The sequence below is a fragment of the Anguilla rostrata genome, chromosome 16 (assembly GCF_018555375.3).
Source record: "Anguilla rostrata isolate EN2019 chromosome 16, ASM1855537v3, whole genome shotgun sequence".
Classification (NCBI taxonomy): domain Eukaryota; kingdom Metazoa; phylum Chordata; class Actinopteri; order Anguilliformes; family Anguillidae; genus Anguilla; species Anguilla rostrata.
In genome coordinates, this window is record NC_057948.1 from 21,833,108 (window position 1) to 21,852,690 (window position 19,583).

A 19,583-nucleotide genomic window follows, 5' to 3' on the forward strand; every position below is an offset into this window, starting at 1 on the left:
TATTTATAATGAACATGTTTTCAGGTTTCAAGGTTCATTCATTATGAGTACTACCTCTTGCACTAAAAGAAATGCAAATATTTTTTTCCCGGCTGCCTTAATTACTTTGACTGAAAAATAATGACATTGATTGTGTATTAACTTGTTTGCTACTGTAATGTTTTTGATTTTCCTGATGACTCTTCTATACACTACCGGACTGTTGCAGAAATTCACTACCTGCCTTATTTTCTGAATGAAATGTGAAGTGAAGATCCTCAGTGGAGGATGATTCATTTGAGTCATTTAATCTAATCCATCCAGAACAAAAAGCACAGAATCCAAAAAGGAGTGTCAAATGGGCCTCCAAGCACACTCCAGTCCAACTGTTCTGAGCAGCCTATAATCTTTCAGTCTGAGGCTTTGACTGACAAAGACTGCAGAGTAATTCCATGCAATTTAGTAAAAACCAACAATCACTGCACGAAAAGGTGTTATTCTGGTCATCAAGAAATCCGAATGTTCCGGATTTATTTTTGGATCCACTTGCACTCTTTCAATGCACTTTTAAAAGATCTTTTTTTTTGTAAAAAGCATATTTATTTAGATTGCAGTGTATGATGTCATGACAACAAACAGTACAGATACAGCTACTTGTTGCCCTGTAAATAGCTTTGCTTGATTTCTGTGTGGCACTTTGTTGTGTCGATAAATCTCTTTGGATGACGCTTAAGATCAAAAGCAACATATCAAAATGACCTTGTGTGTTTTCTCCCATACAAATCAAATGCTCCCCACTATGTGTCCACATGTGATTCATAAGAGAAACAAGGCATGTATAAGTCACTTTGTCCAATTACACCACTAGGATTGTGTAACTGCTATACATCAAAGTATTGCATATCTACAGTGAACTTTGGATCTAGATAGATAGATAAACCTTTATTGATCCCTGGAGGAAAATTCAGGTGTCTTAGCAGTAACAGCAGTGAGATGAAACACAGGAGAGATACAGGGAAGAGTAAGAGTCAACCAAACCAAGATAAATAAGTAAGAATAAAAATAAATAAAAAATAAAGATAAAATAAAATCAAAATAAAATACTGAGCTGCTGGCCCAATAAATATAAATAAATGTACAGTGAATGTACAGTGAATGGCCCAATAAATATTATTATTTTTTTAAATGTACAATGAATGTCCGTGTGAAGGTGCACCAGAGTCCATGCAGGAGTCAGTAGTCAGTAGTCAAAGTCATTATGGGGGTCACGCTTGGTTTTGGAGCCTGATGGTGACTGGCACATTATCTCCCTAAATGTAACCCCAAACTCAAATCTTGTAAATACTTACTGTTGTACCATAAGCAATTCTATATCTTCTGGACAATTGCCTAAGTGCACGCACTGTCTGAAATGAGTGGCAATTCTATCAGATGTCCAGCAAAAATAGTACAAGAATAGAATTTGTGAGCCTGTCACTCTGATAGTCACAAAATTAATCAACATGTAATTACAGCACCGGCACACAGAGCTGTACTCTGAGCTAACATACATATTTCACACACATACTTGTTTGTTTAATCCCATTTTCCAGTGAGTATTCTGCAAATAACCTAGAGGATATGTGTCATTTATAGCATAAAGAGTGTCAAGCCACAGTGCATAGGGTCTCGGCGGATTTTGCTGAGACCTTGAAAAGGCAGTTTTATATAGGGTTTTTTCTCAGGCTTGCTGCAGAAATACATACTCAATACTTTCACAAGTCAAGTAAAGCTGCAGGCATTACAACAGTAAGTCTCACTGCAGACAGTGCTTTCACACACCAGCTGCTAGACTTCCCACAAAATATCATACCACAAAAATAATAAATTTGAATTATATACAAAAAGATTTCCCCAGTTAATAACTCCTTTGTTGAAACATGAAACCACTAGGTGCAAATCTAGTTAAAACACTGGTTTTCAGCTGTGACTGGCTGCCCCACAGGGTGTTGCATAATTAGCCATAGAGGGTTTCAGCCTGAAGGGTACACTCCACATAAAATAAAGACAGACTACTCTTAAAAGACGTGATGGCTGGTTACATGCATTTTGTAGGTTGTGTGCGAGTCTTTGCCCTTCTAAATTGACATGCTGAAACCATAGAACATGCTAACAAATAGTAATAGACATCCCAAATACAAATATTTCCAGAATACAAATGTTTAAAAAATGTTACAAACCAAACTAATAAAACAAGTTGTTTTTAAATGCAAGTGTTGAGAATGATGCATTTTAACTATCCAGCTTTGCTGCCATTCTTGATGCACAGCCCTATCTAGTTTTAATTCATAACCCCTTTCTCAGCATTCAGTCTCTATTAAGGTCCTCCCACACTATCCACCGAGAATTCTCCACTACAGAAATGTAGCATTTAATCTCACCAAACAGTAGCCAGGCATCCAGAGCTTTGTATGTGCTTTGCAAATGGAAATAAATGGCTTTATATCTGGCGAGGTTCAAGCGGCACGTCCTGGGGTTTCAGCTCCTGCTAATTACAGCTATAGATTTTCCAAATTACAATTCCAGTTTTAACCATTTCCGTTATACTCTCACAACATGAGATAGCAATATTCAGATACAACATACTGTACGTCTTACTCAGCTCCTGTATCAGCTCCTCAAACACTCGCCCATGAGCCAGTGATTTACCACACTACAGGCCACACAATGATGGGAGGAAAGGTGCTACTTCAATGTTTATATCTGGTAATCTGTAGCGAGGTCATCCTTGTAAGCAGCGATGGGGCAATTATACAGCATTAACACACTACACTTAGGGGGTGTTCTGTTGTCAGCAGGGGCCACACTCAAGTCAGCAATGATTAAGCTGTAGGACGCCATTGAATGCTCTGGTTGCAACAACCAGGAACATCTCAGACCTTTGTATCACTAAATTATTTTTGTTTGACTCAATGCGCACAATTAATTTACTTCAACTTGTAATGCTTTGATGTTTATGTGATATATTATTGGATAAAAAATATGGTAGGCACAAAGCATGGTATCTAACTTTGTTAAATTTCCATTATTTTATGCAAGGACTAACTTAAAGAGAATTAAGCTTCACCATTCTTTTTTTGCTGCATGCATAAATCATTCCCTCTGTGTGGTCGCTTGATATATGCCAGCCACATAGTGGTGCATTTCAGTGACGCTTTTAGTGGAGCACTCCCACTCAGCCACATGCAGTGAACTTTTCTGCATCTTCTAATAGCTACTGGAAAAAGCTCCATAGCTATAATTAGGGAGAGGAATAAAGTACATTTGGGCAGGGTAGTTTAATGCCCTTTGTTAAATCACCATGTGATTCATGTTAGAATCTAGATGTCATGTTATATGTACCTTTCTGTTCCAAGACCTTGTTATAGATCATTTGATACTGTTGGAAGGAACTGTCAATTCAAAAAGATAACAAAAAGTTAAAAAAAATGTTTCAACATCTGTCTTCAATAAATTATTGATTCAAAAGGGGGAAAAGTATGTGGATAGACAGAAATTTCCTGCTTCACAAGCTGTAATGACAGAAAATATGAGTCAGCTCGACATTTAGGAAGGAGACAGGGCTAACAAACAGATGTCAGACGGACTAGATCTGAAAGTCTCTCTTTCAAGGGAGCTTGTGACAAGTCATGAATGTATTTTGTGTAAGCTCTCATGGCAAGTGTAATTTCCTGCCTTGAAAACAGAAAGCTGAGACACTCATTCATTTTTATAGGCCACTATTCCCTGAGTTCTCTTTTCTTGCACACGTACCTAAATATAAAAGTTATCACCTGTGCTATATTTGATATTAATTGGTTTCTCCTTTCCAGTTTTTGAGTGGAAGGACGTGTGTTGGAATTAAGCTTCATTTGTTTCAAGTACTGTGTTGTCTTCTTGCTGTAATTCTTGCTGTGAGTCTTGATCCTACATGGCAACTCAGACTTTGTCGATTTTAATAATGAAGTGGTTTTGTTACACTAGCATTGCAGTTTTAACAAAAAATAATGCTTCAAAGATATAGTACCTTTGTTCTACAACTAAACTAATCCAGTTTATAAGAGCTTAAAATATCTGGAGAAAAGGAAGCCCATGGAACAGGTTATGCTATACCAGCACTTTTTTTTTGGGGGGGGGGTCTTTTTCTATTGCCTGGTTAAGGACAATCAAACTTGGAAATTGATACTGACAGCAGTTTTTTCCAAATTGAATGACTTCTCATTCCCTCCCCCGCAGCTGCAAGGTTTGTTATTTGCAGGCAAGGCTGTGAACGGTAGCAGCATGTTTATAAAGCAATCACACAGCACTATCCCTCACAAATACAAATTACACAGTGCTAACAAATACACTCAGGTCAGGAGTGGTTCTTCACCAGTCAGAAAATTAAACAGAGCACATGGATTTTATAAGATCAACGTTATTCTGTTGTTATTTGTCCTTAGATGAAAGGAATAATATTTGGAGTTGTAATGGATTTAATAAAGCAGCACATCTCAAGCATTAGAGTAAGCAATCTTAGCCCATAAATGCAATCATTTCCATTGTTATTATTACTTTGTTTGTTTTGTTTTGTTGCAGATTGTGGAACTTGAAATAGGCATGGAATATGAAGATGTTTTCGTGAATCAGTGAACTATCAATCCCCACAAGATCTCTTAAAACAGAGAAACTTACTTCACTATGAAGCACTGTAGAAATAGCACACATCACTCTGTTACCACTACTCTCATTCATCTCCCCCATGCCATCTATGAATGTGTAGATCAGATTGGTTACTGTTTTGTTTTCACTTTTCCAATGGAGGGGATTTGTATTAAGCCTTTGTAAAAATGCCATTACATGTCAAAGCTGTGCCATTTGTCTGAATGGGTGTGTTTTTCTTTTTTGTGTGTTTGTGTGTGTGTGCAAGCGTGTGTGGGTGTGGTGGGGTTAACACTTATCTGCCATGTCAGGATTTCTCATTTTTGTGGGCTTCAATGTGTCTCACATCAAGTGTGCATCCATTTTCTCCTCAGTTTGTTTACTTTAGTGATAGGTCACAATTTCTTTGGGTTAGATGGAAGTGCTTTTTGAGAGCTCAGAAAGCAAGGCGCCAGAAATTGACAATGGCAGCCGATTCAAGGATCCTCCCCACATAAGTGGGCATGTACAGGAGCAGTGATTGCAGATTTGAAGACCATTGTTACAGGATGGGACACATGGTGTCTAGTATATGTTCACAAAATTACTTAATAATTCCATTTTATGAATTTTTTTTTTTTACTGCTCTGAACATAGTAGTTGGCCAGACATGCAATACACAACCACATTCAAAGCTGTAATTCATACATGATAGTCTGCACTTTAACCACGTATTCATTTTTTCATTTCAAATGCAATATGCTGGAATACACAGCCAAAACAACAGAAATTGTGTCACTGTCACAGTACTTTGGCATTTAACTGTAAGTGGTGCCCACATGCTGCCAAATCAATTTCCCAATACAAAGTAGTCAAGAAGGGCAATCATTGTGGATTATGAACTCTGTTCTCTGAATCAGGCCTTGGGTGATAGTTTGTTCTTATCTGAGATTGGCTTCTGTACATTTGTGTATATAAAGAAAACATAAAGAAATCATTTATTCAGATCTTTTGTCATGAAAACAATGGATACATATATTTAATATATAGAGGGAGAATCTACTCTATTTTAAATTTAAAATGTGCGTGTGCGTGTGCACGCGAGCGCGAGTGAAGGTCGTTTCCTGTGTAAAACTGTGCCAATGCACCACCACTCTGCTGTTAATTTAAACAAACATTCTGGCCACAAGACATCATCTCAGTTAATAAGAAAAAAAGTATAGTTCACATCCCACCAAAGGCTTTCACACATGAGAAGGCTCTGTCCTGTCTTCCATTGTTTTCACACAGAACGCTGATCTCTTCCATGACGGTCCAAGATTTTTATTGTTATAGTTGTTGTTCCTTTAGTACAAGCTTGGAACACTCAGGATCAGAGACATCCCTCCCGCTAATCTTCTCAGTCAGGGCCCAACCTTCTCACCTTCCTTCAACAGATCAATTTTAAACAACCTCAGTATGACTCCAATGTTTTGGAGGGCCCCCCAAAAGTCTAGAGACAGCTCTGATATGGAGGTTCTGCACTGGTATTCTTCACATATCTGAAACCCAATAATAATAATAATAATAATAATAATAATAATAATAATAATAATAATAATAATAATAATAATAAAGGAAAATGTGAGGACAGACTAAGTTGGATTGGAAAGCATGGTAGCAGTACTAGTAGAAAAATAGTAAATAAACTAAGCTAATTAGCTTAAGTAAAATATGTGAAAATACAGCTAGATCAGTTATAAACATAAACCTACTCTTGTAAAAATATTTCAAGAATTAACATTATGTTGAACTTGCATTGATGTTCCTAACCTTGCTTACCTTACCTAAAAGTCTTTGCCCAGTTAGTTACCTTAAACTTCAGAAATAAAAGCTGCCAGTGTGTAAATTAAGCTTCTTAACTCAGGCAGCTACTTAAGTATTCAAGAAACATAACTCTCCATTTCCATCAAGACAGGGATGAGCTGGCATTTTCAGAGAGGCTGTCAGTAGGTGAAAAGTTAAATATGTCATGCATGTTGCCATCAGTACAAAACGTGACCTCTGCTTCTGCCTATCATTAGAGATTTCCTAGTTGGGTTATATTTTTACGTGATAGTAGGCCTAACAAATTACCAGTGCAATGCAGGGCAATCGTGGTGGTGACATGCGCTGGTCCATTTTAGGTTTTGCTTTCAATATCCAATGGATGATGGTGTTTTAAATCTAAACTGGGATTTTTCTTTGTCCAGATATAATACTGGTCTTATGATTTTACTTTTATGCCAAAACAGTTAGCCTACAATTGTACTTGATTTTAGAAGTGGATACATACGGTACTGGAAAATTAGTTTTGTAGGGCTAGTTAAGCTAGTAGCTCTGCTCAACTCTTGATGTAAAACTCTACTACATATAAATTGATGAATTTACTAAGTAAATGAAGCTGTTGAACGCAATGAAGTATATGTGACCTCTTCAACTTATTAGATTGCCCTAGCCTACTTAATATCATTGCATGCAGCCTCCGCCTAATACATTTTATTTATTTATTTAGGGTTAGGGTTAGGGTTACAGCTAGTGTTAGGGTTAGGGTTACAGCTAGAGTTAGTGCTAGGGTTACAATTAGGGTTAGGGTTACTGCAAGGGTTAGGGTTAGGGTTACAGCTAAGGTAAGGGTTAGGGTGACAGCTAGGGTTAGGGTTAGGCTTACAGCTAGGGTCAAGGATAAAGTAACAGCGAGGATTAGTGTTAGGGTTACAGCTAGGGTTAGGGAAACAGATAGGGTTAGGGTTATGGTTAAAGGAAGGATTAGGGTTACAGCTAGTAACCCTAATCCTTCCTTTAACCATAACCCTAACCCTATCTGTTTCCCTAACCCTAACCCTAGCTGTAACCCTAACCCTAACCCTAACCCTATCTGCAACCCTAACCCTAACCGAAACCCAACCCTAACCCTAACTCTAGCCATAACCCTAACCCTAACCCTAGCTGTAACCCTAACCCTAACCCTAACCGAAACCCACCCTAGCTGTGATCCTAACCCTATCCCTAGAGGGCTTCAGCTTTGTTTAGGTTTAGGGTTATGGCTAGCGTTAGGGTTACGACTAGGGTTAGGTTTAGAGCTAGGTTTAGGATTAGGGTTACAGTTTGGTTTAGGGTTATTTTATTGTTAGGGTTATAGCTAGGGTTAGTGTTAGGGTTACAGCTAAGGTTTGGTTTAGGGTTACAGCCAGAGTTTAGTTTTAGGGTTACAGCTCGGGTTACCGTTAAGGTTATAGTAGGGTTTCATTTATGGTTACTGATACGGTTAGGGTTAGTGTTCTTCACCAATGAACAAAGACCTCTACCAAGTCCAAAGAGGCATCCCACAACTCTCTGTATCAATCAGTACAAATGCTATGAAATAATATACAATGGCAATTTTAATGAATTGCAGAATGTTTACCTTCGTGACATCACAATGCTCTCTTCTCAGCTGCTAAACAGCGTTGTGATGTCACGAGGGTCAACATTCCACCTTTTATTCTCCATGGGCCAAAATTGCCCTCAAGAAGTTACATTTTTCAGAAACCATGCACCAAAACTTTCCACAATGTAATAGTACACCATTCCCGATGAAGCCACTCGATTTGAAATATTGTACATGTATGTCCAAAAACTCTTGGAGGAGTAGCGGTCCAAAAAATGTTTGGAATAAAGAAGAAAAATATGTGAGATAATAGTAGTGTGATTGCCAAAGGCTAATAATAATAAGGCTAACAAAGGCTAAGACTAATAAAATAAAAATATAAAAAATCCAGATATCAACAATCTGGTGGGGCATGTGTCCCCCCAGCTTGAATGGGCATGATGCGTCTGATTACCATACATTTGGAGGGCACTGTAGATAAATTGTTGACAGAATGTATCTGTAAGTATTGTAATGAGTAAGGCAATGCATGAGTATTTTGTCTTGATGCTTTTCCCCTTGACATTCAGTGCAGAGAGGATGGATGAGGTTGGAAGGAAAGTGGAAATTGGTGTTGGCAGGTCAGTAAATGGTTGTTTACCTTCAGCCCAAGATTTCTAATCAAAGCCTGACATTGCTGATAGAACAGCACCTCTGGTGCACCACCGACATGACAAATGAAACCAATGGTTATTACAGGTATATTACCTTTCAGAAGGTAGGACTTCATATCTGTTATAGAAAAAGGGTTTATGGCTCCCAAATGGTTCAGTTGGTAAAGGTGCTAGCCAAAGGAAGAGACTGGGGTGTGTAACAGTGCACTTAAATAGTGGATATGTCAGTAGCAGACTGATAGAAACAGAGCAGAAATCTAATTCTGATAGGGATTCGGGGGGATTAAGCCACCCACAAGCTACCAGTTGTTGTCAGTGAGAGAAATGCCACTCTGCCAATCAGTACTGGCTCTCTCCTAAAGTGCTGTGTGGCCTGTGTGGGTGTAAAATATTCACTGGTTTGGAGGCAAAGGCTATGGTGGAGAGCAGATGCTCAAAAATGCTCCTAGTGTGGGTGAAACTTGAGAAACACAATTATCAATGTCAAACTGGGGATGAGGAAAGGGAGAATTTTCGTGTTTTGACACACACGCACGCATGCGCACACACACACACACACACACATGCATAGAATTGCAAGCAATCATCTACTTTAGGCTTTTCTTTCATTTCCAGACAACCACTCATCTCCCTGCTGGCATGTGGGCTTCAATAAAGTACTACTCTTCCCTCCAAATTTGAGAGTAATAGCTCCACTGTCTCTTCAGACGAGTGTCCTTCCTAGTGTTGTAATGTCCTTTCTCAGTTTCTGTCCTGCAGATGTTTGTAACTTTGGACCAACTCCTGCTCTTAGAACTCCACCACACCTTGCTTCTCTCAGAGCAATTTATTTTACTGTAGTCCTCTGACCCTTTTTCAGGGGAACTCTACCTTTTACTAGTTCATTGTTTCTCTCTGAGGAACAAAATCGGCATCTCCCTCGCACAGAAGAATGGAGCCGTTCAGTCTCCTTTGGCCTCTCTGCCCCTGGTCCCGCCAGCATTATTTTTACTGTCATCATCCAGCTTGTGTCCAGCGTGGCTCTGTCTTACTGAATGTTTTATTCCCATTTCAGTTTTACAACAAGGTAGTCAGGCAGACTTGTGACATTGCCCCCGGTCTTGTGTGTGTCAAAGAGGATTACATGCAAATCCTCAGCGCAGGTGGCAGTTCCGCTGCAAGGAGTCTGTGTCCTTTCCCCTGTGACCCCTGGAGTCACATTGGATCAATCCAACACCCGAGGGAGGGGACCAGGAGAAGTTGTAGTGGCGCCATATCTGCAACCAAGCCAGGACCCCAGCCAGACTGGCCTGTGATCTTGCCCCATGCTTAGTGGTTAGCCCCCCCTCAGCCTCAGAGTCACAGAGGAGTGGTTCAGATCACATGCATGCTCCACGGCTTCGCGAAGCCAGCCGTCAGCAATTATCCTTTATTGAACTCTTGCATCAAAGGATCCAGTGGCTTTCACAGACTGAGTCATCAGTTTGTGGTTAGGAGCAATTCAAATTTCAGTCAGATGAAGCATATTTTAAGTCAACAGATCTCCTTTGCCATTCTATATCATTCCCAGAATAATTTTTTATTTTAACTGTCCATAAACTTGCTTCAATGACACTGCCCCCCTCTAATTAAAGGGGGAAGCAGGGTATGGTAGGTATTGTGTTGCTGGTTTTATTCTCTAGCTTTCATCTGGTCAGCCACAAGCACGAGAGAGAGAGAGAGAGAGAGAGAGAGAGAGAGAGAGAGAAAACCTAGCATGTGAGCTGAAGATGATGTGTTTGCTCTCTTCCTTGTCAGTTGCAAATGTGGTGCTCAAACTGACACAGGGGAAAAAAAGTTCCCATCTATGTGCTTTCCTGAACATCGGTTGAGTCATCCACCTGGATAATACCGCTGGAGCAAGTCTGTCCTCCAGGGGGGTGGGGGTGAGAGGTGTAGACCACAGTCAGGTACATTGTTGCTGCTGACAACAATGTAAAGTGGAAACCTGACACAGGAATCTGGCTCCAAAACCCAGTGTGTTCCATTCATAACGGTTAGCAGGTGATGCTCAAGGTTGTTTGTGTCTCACCTTAAACCCCTGCACATGACACAGCTGCAGAGAAAATGGGGCCAAAACCCCCCATTTCAAATTACCTACCTGAGAGATGTTTACTCACAGCTACATGGTACAATTTATGCAGCAGAATATACTTTGGTGAAAGAAGAGACAACGCTTCCTTCCTTAAATTATTCTGTCACCACAGGGAAACAGGCCTGCTTGTGAATACAGGATAGCTGGAGCTACTTTACATCAAAAATTGCAAGCTGAAAAAAGGCTTATCTGCAAAGGTTTTTATTTATTTATTTATTTATTTATTTAGATGAACAGTTTCTCCTCTTACAGGAAAGAAATGTGGTGTAAAGTGGTTGATTTGGTCCTTTTTTCGGTAGGTAGATTGTCCTTCACAGTTTTATGAGTTATGAGAGAACTTATAATGAATAATGCACCAGGAAGGAGATTCACAGCACAGTGAGATGCATGAATTACAAACACAGGACAGGAACTCAAACCTGAGTGTGTTGCTGAATTTTACAGGGAGCAAATGAATGACAATAAAGGGCAGTCTATATGAACCCAATCGATATTGTGGCATACATATGTACATCTGTCGGACACCTGGTTGAATTTCTTCAGCATACTGTAAATTCTGCTTGCTGCTCTCAAAGATTAGACATTTTTTCAAATTCAATTCACCCCAATTCACCTCATTCAGATGTTCATTGAGTATCTTTATTCACAGCACAATGAGTTTTTTTATGTCAACAAGTCTTTGTGACATATTTTCTTGCAAAGTTATCCCAAGAGGTGACCTCTATAGCATCCTCTCGAACTGGTGAGAAAAAGAAATACCTGACCTTTTTGGTAGTTTAAAAGCAGCCTTTCTGTCTCAGGCTTTTAACAGAACATTAATACGACAGCTAAACCATTTCTCCACCCTCTACTGATTTAAAAACTTTGGACCTGCCAAGATGGAATAGCGTAAACATGGGGAACACACTTCCTGTGCCTTCCACTCCAAACATGGTTTGTACTTCCTGCACAGATGTGGTGCACATTTCTCCTTTCAAGAGAAACTACCATTGCAGCACCCTGAAAGCCTTCTCAGGGGCCTTTGATACATTTCACTTATGTGTGCCAGCTGAGCACATCCGTGCAGCCTGTCTGACTGATTGAATTTTGAACAATATATGAGCTTTTAAACCAAGTCATCTTACGTGAGGAAATCCAGACTATTATTAGTTTCTTCAATACAATATTTCAATGTATTTCTTTCCTTAAATAGTAAAAAATAAATAAAAATGACTCTTGAACTCTGAAGTGTCTTCCTGCCTCCCATCAGAAATGCAGCACCACTGGTCTGGTCCAACAGAAAATTCTATCAGTGATTTTCAATGTCTCTTATCCAAGTATTTGACATGGCTACGCTAAAGGAAAACGTAGGAAGGGAGAAAGGACATGACAGCACAAGCATGGCAGCATTTTAGACCTGCTAGAGAAATGGAGGCAAGACGTCTTTAGTTTACTATCATGGCTGGCGAGGGGACGTGTTCATTTCCCTTGGCTGAGTGACATTTGGCTGCTGCTCACTACCCGACTGAACAGAGGTCCAGTGAAGTAGTGGGGCGAAGGGAGGAAGTGGGGGAGTAGGGATCAGGGAGAGGGTGGAGAGCAGGCTGGGGCTGTCCCACCACAGCATTCATTCCCTGTAATCCAATCACCCTCAGGCCCCATGTATGTGTGCATTTTTTATAAGTGGTCTATCCGTCCACAGACTTGTGATAAACAACTAATAAAATCCCTCTGACTTCCTCATTTGAATGCTGCGGTGCTCTTTTGGCACTTCAACAGTCTGGCATGGCACAAATCCAGAGCAGTGAAGTCCTCCATTACTTCTCTCAGCCCCAGCACTTGTGTTAAATAAGAGCTCTCTAATTATGCAAGGGTATTATAAGAGGCACAGAATACTGAGGATTCAGTCATTCAGTGGATGGCCTTGAAGGACAAGAAAATAGACTGCTGATTTTCTACACTTTCAAATATTTTCTTTTCTCAACCTGAGACACACCACTGTGATAAAATGCTGTATGCCTGCCAAGATATGCCTGCTAATGGTGACATAAGTATGTCAAGACTAACAGTCTGGTCTTGTACTGAGATCATAACCACACAGAATTTTTTTGATTGAGTGGCAGGCTACGCCTTAAATTCTTCAGTCTCTTTCACATCTGCACATCTCACAATCACTCACTTCCTTTTCTGCAGTCCCTGGGTACTCCACGTCTAAGCAAGAGCCAGTCCCTCACAACGACTACTGGAATCACTATTGGCAAATCAAGCAAGACAGGATGAATAGTAATTCAGGATTTATGGAATCTATTAAAGCCAGAGGGTACTTAAATTCTAAGAGTGATCATCTCAGTGCCTGGCCTGATCCAGGATATCCATTTGATGAGACTTTCAGCTCCAAATTTTTTTGACAAGAAATTTTCAAACAATAAGAAAGAAAATACTGTCCTTTAATTATAGAGATGTGCTGCCCCCTTCAGGGAACATTAAGGAAGCACATAAACATTTCCTGATAAATGCCTTTATTGAATTTTTGCAAGCCCATGCTGATTTTCAGCTGATCTACCATCAGGGAGACTCCAACTGATTCTGACAGCTCTCCCCACTCTTAAATGTCACATTGCACACAGTCAACATGATCTACAAAATCAATATTTAAAAAAAGACTTTCAGCTGAGTTTAGACAATCGAGGATTGGCAAAGATATTTTCATGTTGGAGCCACAAAAAGACTTCTGCTGGACATTGTCTTTAGACCTTGGAAGGAAAACACAAAAGGAATACTGTGCTGCTTCTAGCACAACACAGATCTGTTTGGTGCAAATATCCATAATCTGTTGCCACAGTTCCATGCCACACTCTCGTCAAGTCTAGCAGTGCACTTTGCGGGTTACAAATAAGAGAATGCTCTGGGCATTATAATATACACTTCTGGAATAACCATGTATGACTCATTATCCACGTATACAGTATATGATATAGTATAAAAGGGTGAGAAATAGAACAAAGGTATAGATCTGTGTGAAAAAAGGTAAAGATTCACACAGTTTATTACATCTGTTTATATCTTCCATCTTCCATGGTTTTTGGAAATGCTTCAGGAATTGGTGTGGTAAGTTTAATATCACTGTTCCCAAGTGGTTTCCTGCATGTTCTTTTAACAGCACATTTCAACATGAATGAATATATTATACAGAGACATTATGATACATCCCTGTAGAATATCTGAAAGAAATAGGTCATATTTAAGAACTACTGTTTAGTTTTATTTTTTAAAGGATTTACTGAGCGTGCTAGGGAAAACCGAGTGCTAGCATTTGCATATGTTTTCTGAAGGAAGTTTCACATGATGGACACCTGCCTGCCTCGAACTGTTCCCATGGAAATCAGATTATTTTTTTGTTTTTTCTTTATCCCCTCAGGGGCTCATCCCTCCAAACAGTGGCATGTTCTTGTGCAAGCCTGGCTTCCTCCCAAGTTTGATGAGAGAGACAGGGAGAGGAGAGAGAGGGGAAAAAGTTTAAAAGAGAATGTTTTTTTTTACTTGTCTCCATTGGTATTTTGTTTCATATTTTCATGGATTGTGAATGTTCAAATTCACTAGTCATAACTGTGCCCCTTCTCCTTAGTATATGTCACTGTCTGTCAAAAGAAAGTACTGCATTCCTGCTGTTGTAGTGGAAGTCAGGAGCATTTGGCCTCCCTTGATTTAAAAAAAATAATGTGAAAAATAACCAATCAGAGATGACAAGAGCTGGGCGAAGCTCAGCTGTGCATGGTCAATGTGCCTTGAAGAAAAAACCAAGGTATGCCAAGTCGAACTTGGCTTCTCACCAATCAAATTCATCTTAAATAACAAACATCAATGCTTTTGTGCCCTTTGTCACAGTCCCTACATTGCTTTTGTGCTTTCTTGGCCGGCACAGCGTGATGTTGATTTACATGCCCTACTAATTGACATATGTTATAGGATTTATCAATTGAGTAATATTCTGAGAGTGAAATTAGCTAGTTTGTGTTGCCAACAAATACCTTACATTTCATTATTTTAGGCCACTGTAAGTTGCATAATTGCTATGCATACATGCAAGGTTTTCTTAATTAAACTTGCTTTTGATTATTTCACTGTAAGTCAAAATTTTTGTTGCTATTTGGTGGTCAACCGCATTGAAATTAAAAAGTAATTCATGTAAGCCTTTTTGGGTCATAACTGCAGTCAGTGTGGAACCGTGGGTGAAACTAACTAACAAGGCTACAAGTCATTAGTGATAGCTGGTTGTCTTGCTTGTTGGTGTGTGTGTGTGTGTGTGTGTGCATGCATGTGTGTGAACACGCTCTCTCGTTCTTGTATATTTTATTTTATTTTTATTATCTTTGCTGGCATGGCTTCCCTGACAATTTTGCCTATGCAATGCTGTTGCTGTCAAAATGATTTTGAATAAATAAATAAACCAGCACAGCTTGTATACATGAATATCCCTAGCTGAGGCAGGGACTGAGACTGGGAGAGTGGCAGGACAGCTTGATAAGACAGATCTGTCGGCTGCCTGGACAGAGCCATCGACTTGAAGGTTTCTGAGAGAGAATCCCCAAGGAGGAGCGCTTAATCAAAGCATGTGCCTAATCCTGTGGTGGTGGTGGTGAGATGAGGGGCGGGGGTGGAATGACTTCAACAGAATCTCTCCCTGCTGTGCCTCCTGCACTACGATGAGAGACATCATGCAGACAGGCTGCCATGGTCTTTTCTCACCATCTGATTCAGTAATCGATCGCTGCTCCAACCTCTTTGTGTTTATTTGATGGGCCGTGGACAGGTGAACGAAGCGTCTTTATTTTTCTCTCTCCTCCTGCTTTGCTACATGAGGGTTGCACACTCCCCTCCAATGAGCAGGTGACCATGGTGCGCAGTGAAAAACCACTGAACTTTAAGAGCAGGTCAGCCAGTCATCAAGGCAGACAGCTAGAAGTATTCCCTTCCACAGGACACTGCGGCAGGCATGAAATAAGCCTATGTGGCACCTCCCCAGCCCCTCAGGGAGGTGCACTGCTACTGCTCTGTCAGACAGGCTCACATCTTGACTCTCTCTGTGATGATAGCTGCAGGTCTACTCATTAGCACAGGGCACCTCTGTGGATTTTCTGGGGGGGGGGTCCCAATTATGTGGACAAGCTGGTTGAGGCTGGAGAGATTCTGAGCTGAAAATGTGTCATACCAGTGTTTCACATCCCATTAAAATATACGAGCACCCCCACCACTCCAGAAATCAGGGGTCACAATATTCAATATGCACTTGATCTTCACTTTAAACTGAAGAAATTTACAAACCTCAGACCACCTTATGATCTGCCACTCCAGAAAAGTAAACCCAGGGGAAACATTGCATACCACTGTCTTAATAAAGAGGCTGTAGGTTAAACATCTGCACAGCCACTATTATAGAAGGCAGAACACTGACATTCCTTTTTAGTTAAATAAATAAATCTGTTGACAAGCAGCATTTACAACTTGATCCAGGGACCACATTCATAATAAAGGATTCATAATCTGTTAATATTTTAACAAGAGGGCAATATAATGACTCACAGATGAACTTTTCTTCTGACAGAATAAAAGTGCTTCTTCTTTCATTGAATGTAATGCTTGTCACTGTTTATGTGTACAGAAGTTGGTATGATCCATGCTTGTCACTGTTTATGTGTACAGAAGTTGGTGTGATCCGTGCTTGTCACTGTTTATGTGTACAGAAATTGGTATGATCCATGCTTGTCACTGTTCATTTGTACATAAGTTGGTATGAGCCATGCTTGTCACTGTTTATGTGTACAGAAGGTGGTATGATCCATGCTTGTCACTCTTTATTTGTACATAAGTTGGTATGATCCATGCTTGCCACTGTTCATGTGTGCAGAAGTTGGTATGATCCATGCTTGTCAATATTTATCTGGACAGAAGTTGGTTGGCAGTATGTTTGTAAAGCATTTCTGGGAGATGTCATTTGGAAGTGTCTGCTTGTGCATCGCTCATTTGCCCTCTCTCCCAGGAATGAATCACACAACAGTAGGTGAGGAACCATTTGTGCAATCACTGAGTGTAATTGCAGTTTAATGTGAGCTCCCTGTAACAGGCCAAAGTCTTTCTCTGTCTCTTTCAGCATAGTTAAACTATTAATTATCTTTAAGATCCATGGGTATTTCTAGCAAAGGTGGATAAGTGCCTGTCTGCATCATCTTTAAATGGAAAGAAGTTCTAGGATTGCAGTGTAAATGGTTGGCTGGCTTTTGAAAGCATAGACAGACCACACTAATCAATCAGCTCAATCTAAGCAGCAGTCAGGGGTAAAGGCACTCCCCTGCAAACTTAACACAGAAGACAAAGAAGCCATTTTCACCTGTTGCCAGAATCTTTTACAGTAAATAAATAAGACGATGTGACACTGAGACTTATGATTCACTATACTAATTGACTCACATTATGACTTCTAAAGATAAGATTAGTTGGTCATTTTTACCCTTCTTTTCACTCCAAAGAGTTGCTCAGTTATCAAGGACCTGCACGTCTGTAAGATTGGTCTGTTAAAGATTTCATCTCATGGTATAATTCCTGCTCCGCTCTGTACTGTGAAGAGACCCAGCCCTATTAAGAATCCATTGTCCACAACCCAATGGCATTTCATTTCCCAGATTCACCCGGTGCCCATGATATGTTATCTGCCAGAGCTGGCCCGATAACAAAAATGGAAACTAAGTACATTAGAGCCTTGGCATTGGCCAAGTCTAATAAAGAAAACTGGAAGCAAAACATACACAAATACTCTAAAAATAAATTTTTTTTAAAAAAAGTTAACCCCTGAGTGAAAAGGTTTGAAGTAACTGTTTGGCTTTAAACACACTGCTGTCCTCTTGATTAAGGAGAAATGTACAGTTAACATCATTGACTTTCTCTCATAGGAGAGTTGATATGGATATTCTCCACATCTATTTTAGTGCAATAAAGACAAGTAGCCTGTGGGTCTTATAAATCAATTTGTAGTATTGCCAGTTCTATTGCCAGTTAAAAATGAAATGCTTTCAATATAAGGTTTCCAGTCACTTCATATGTAGTTACACCATCTACAGTGGCTCAATTACCTCAATTCACACTGTCAGCTAGCTCAATTTCATCCCAATCATGGCCTTAAAGGCTTGAATGAGCAGTTTTTTAGTCAGGTCTTTGTGTTGTTCATCATAGCATGCTTCTGATGCTCAAGTAGCCATCACACCAAAGCCAAAAAATAGCCCAATTTTTATTGTAGGCATGGGTGTGTACCCATTTGTTGAAACCACATACCATTCTGTCATGTTCAGTACCAAATTGCTCTTGCATGTACACTTCTAGGGAATATAACCACAATTTGAATCCAGTTGCCTGACCTTTAAACTAAAAAAATTATTTTCAGTAATTTCATGCATTGCAGACTTTTTCCATGCAAAACAATTCCAAAATACATTCTTGAGCATGCAGTTTCAGGGGCACTGAATATTCTTTTACAAACCAAGTTGTTTTCCATAGATGTCCATCCATCAAATATCCCTGCCAATATATCTCAGCTGTCTTTCACAGGCACAGCCATTACACAAAAATCCCTTTCTTTTTTCACCAGTCAGCCCATAGAGCTGTACATCATTGTTCCTTCATTCATTTTGAACAGATGGCAATACTCAAATTTTATAGTGTTTTTCAATAACTCCTCTAATTGGTCCTGCATTTGAGACCTCAAGGCAATTAACTTGTACTTTGCACAGGATATTAACTCAGTGAAGATTTGTGGTTCTCTAAAGCCAATCTGCTGGCATTGTCTTTATTTCATTTCATTTTTTTCCCCAAGCCTTTTTATTTGTTTGATTGTTTGCACTGAAGTCGTCTGCAATACTATATGGTGCACATTCCTTTATTGTTTATTCTATAATATGCAAGTTTTTTCCTAAATATTGACTTGAAACTTTTTGTATGTTTTTGAATGAGAAGTACACAGTTAGTTCATTCTTGCTATGAAATGGGGATTCTTAAATGTAATGATTATATTCTGAGAGGGAATCTCATGATCACACCAGAAGAAAAAATAAAACAACCATGTTCCACATGTCCTGCTGTTCATTTATCTACAAGGGTCTGTGCTGCTGTTTATGAAAAGGAGCTTGTCTGATAATCATTGGTTTTGAATGGAGAACATTGCAATGGGGGAGATAAATGTGATTGACAGTGATGTGTGCTCATTCCAAGGATGAGCTGAGCACTGTAGCCATGACACAAAACCATGTGACAAAGCCCAAACTTCAATTTTGCATATGCAATTATTTGCATATTAAGTTAAAGTTGTCATTTATGTACTGGATAAATAATGTAATGTGCAAATAATAACATGCATGATTGATGTATTCCTATACACTAACTGTAATGTAATATACACTAACTGATAATGACTTCTAATGACTACTTAAAAAAAATATCTTTATATCATTTTAGCTCTAGTTTAAAATGGACTTTGACTCACTCCATAGGGACACAATGGATGTTGGCTGCGACTGCAAAAAACCTTCAGCTTACATTTATCAGAGTGGGAGTGGGAGACATGTAGGAAAATACAGGACAGGTAAGTAAGGTAAGTAATGCACTGTGTACACGGTAAATGGCTAATTTTGTAGAAAAATTCCCCCTCAAAGTGGATGGGCATGAGAGTACAATGTCAATGTTACAGAAAATGTGCGACTTGTAATGAAAACAGAGAAACATCAAAAAATGATTTTTTTTAAAATGTGAGACAAAACTCATGTATTTACAAGACATAATAAATATGAAT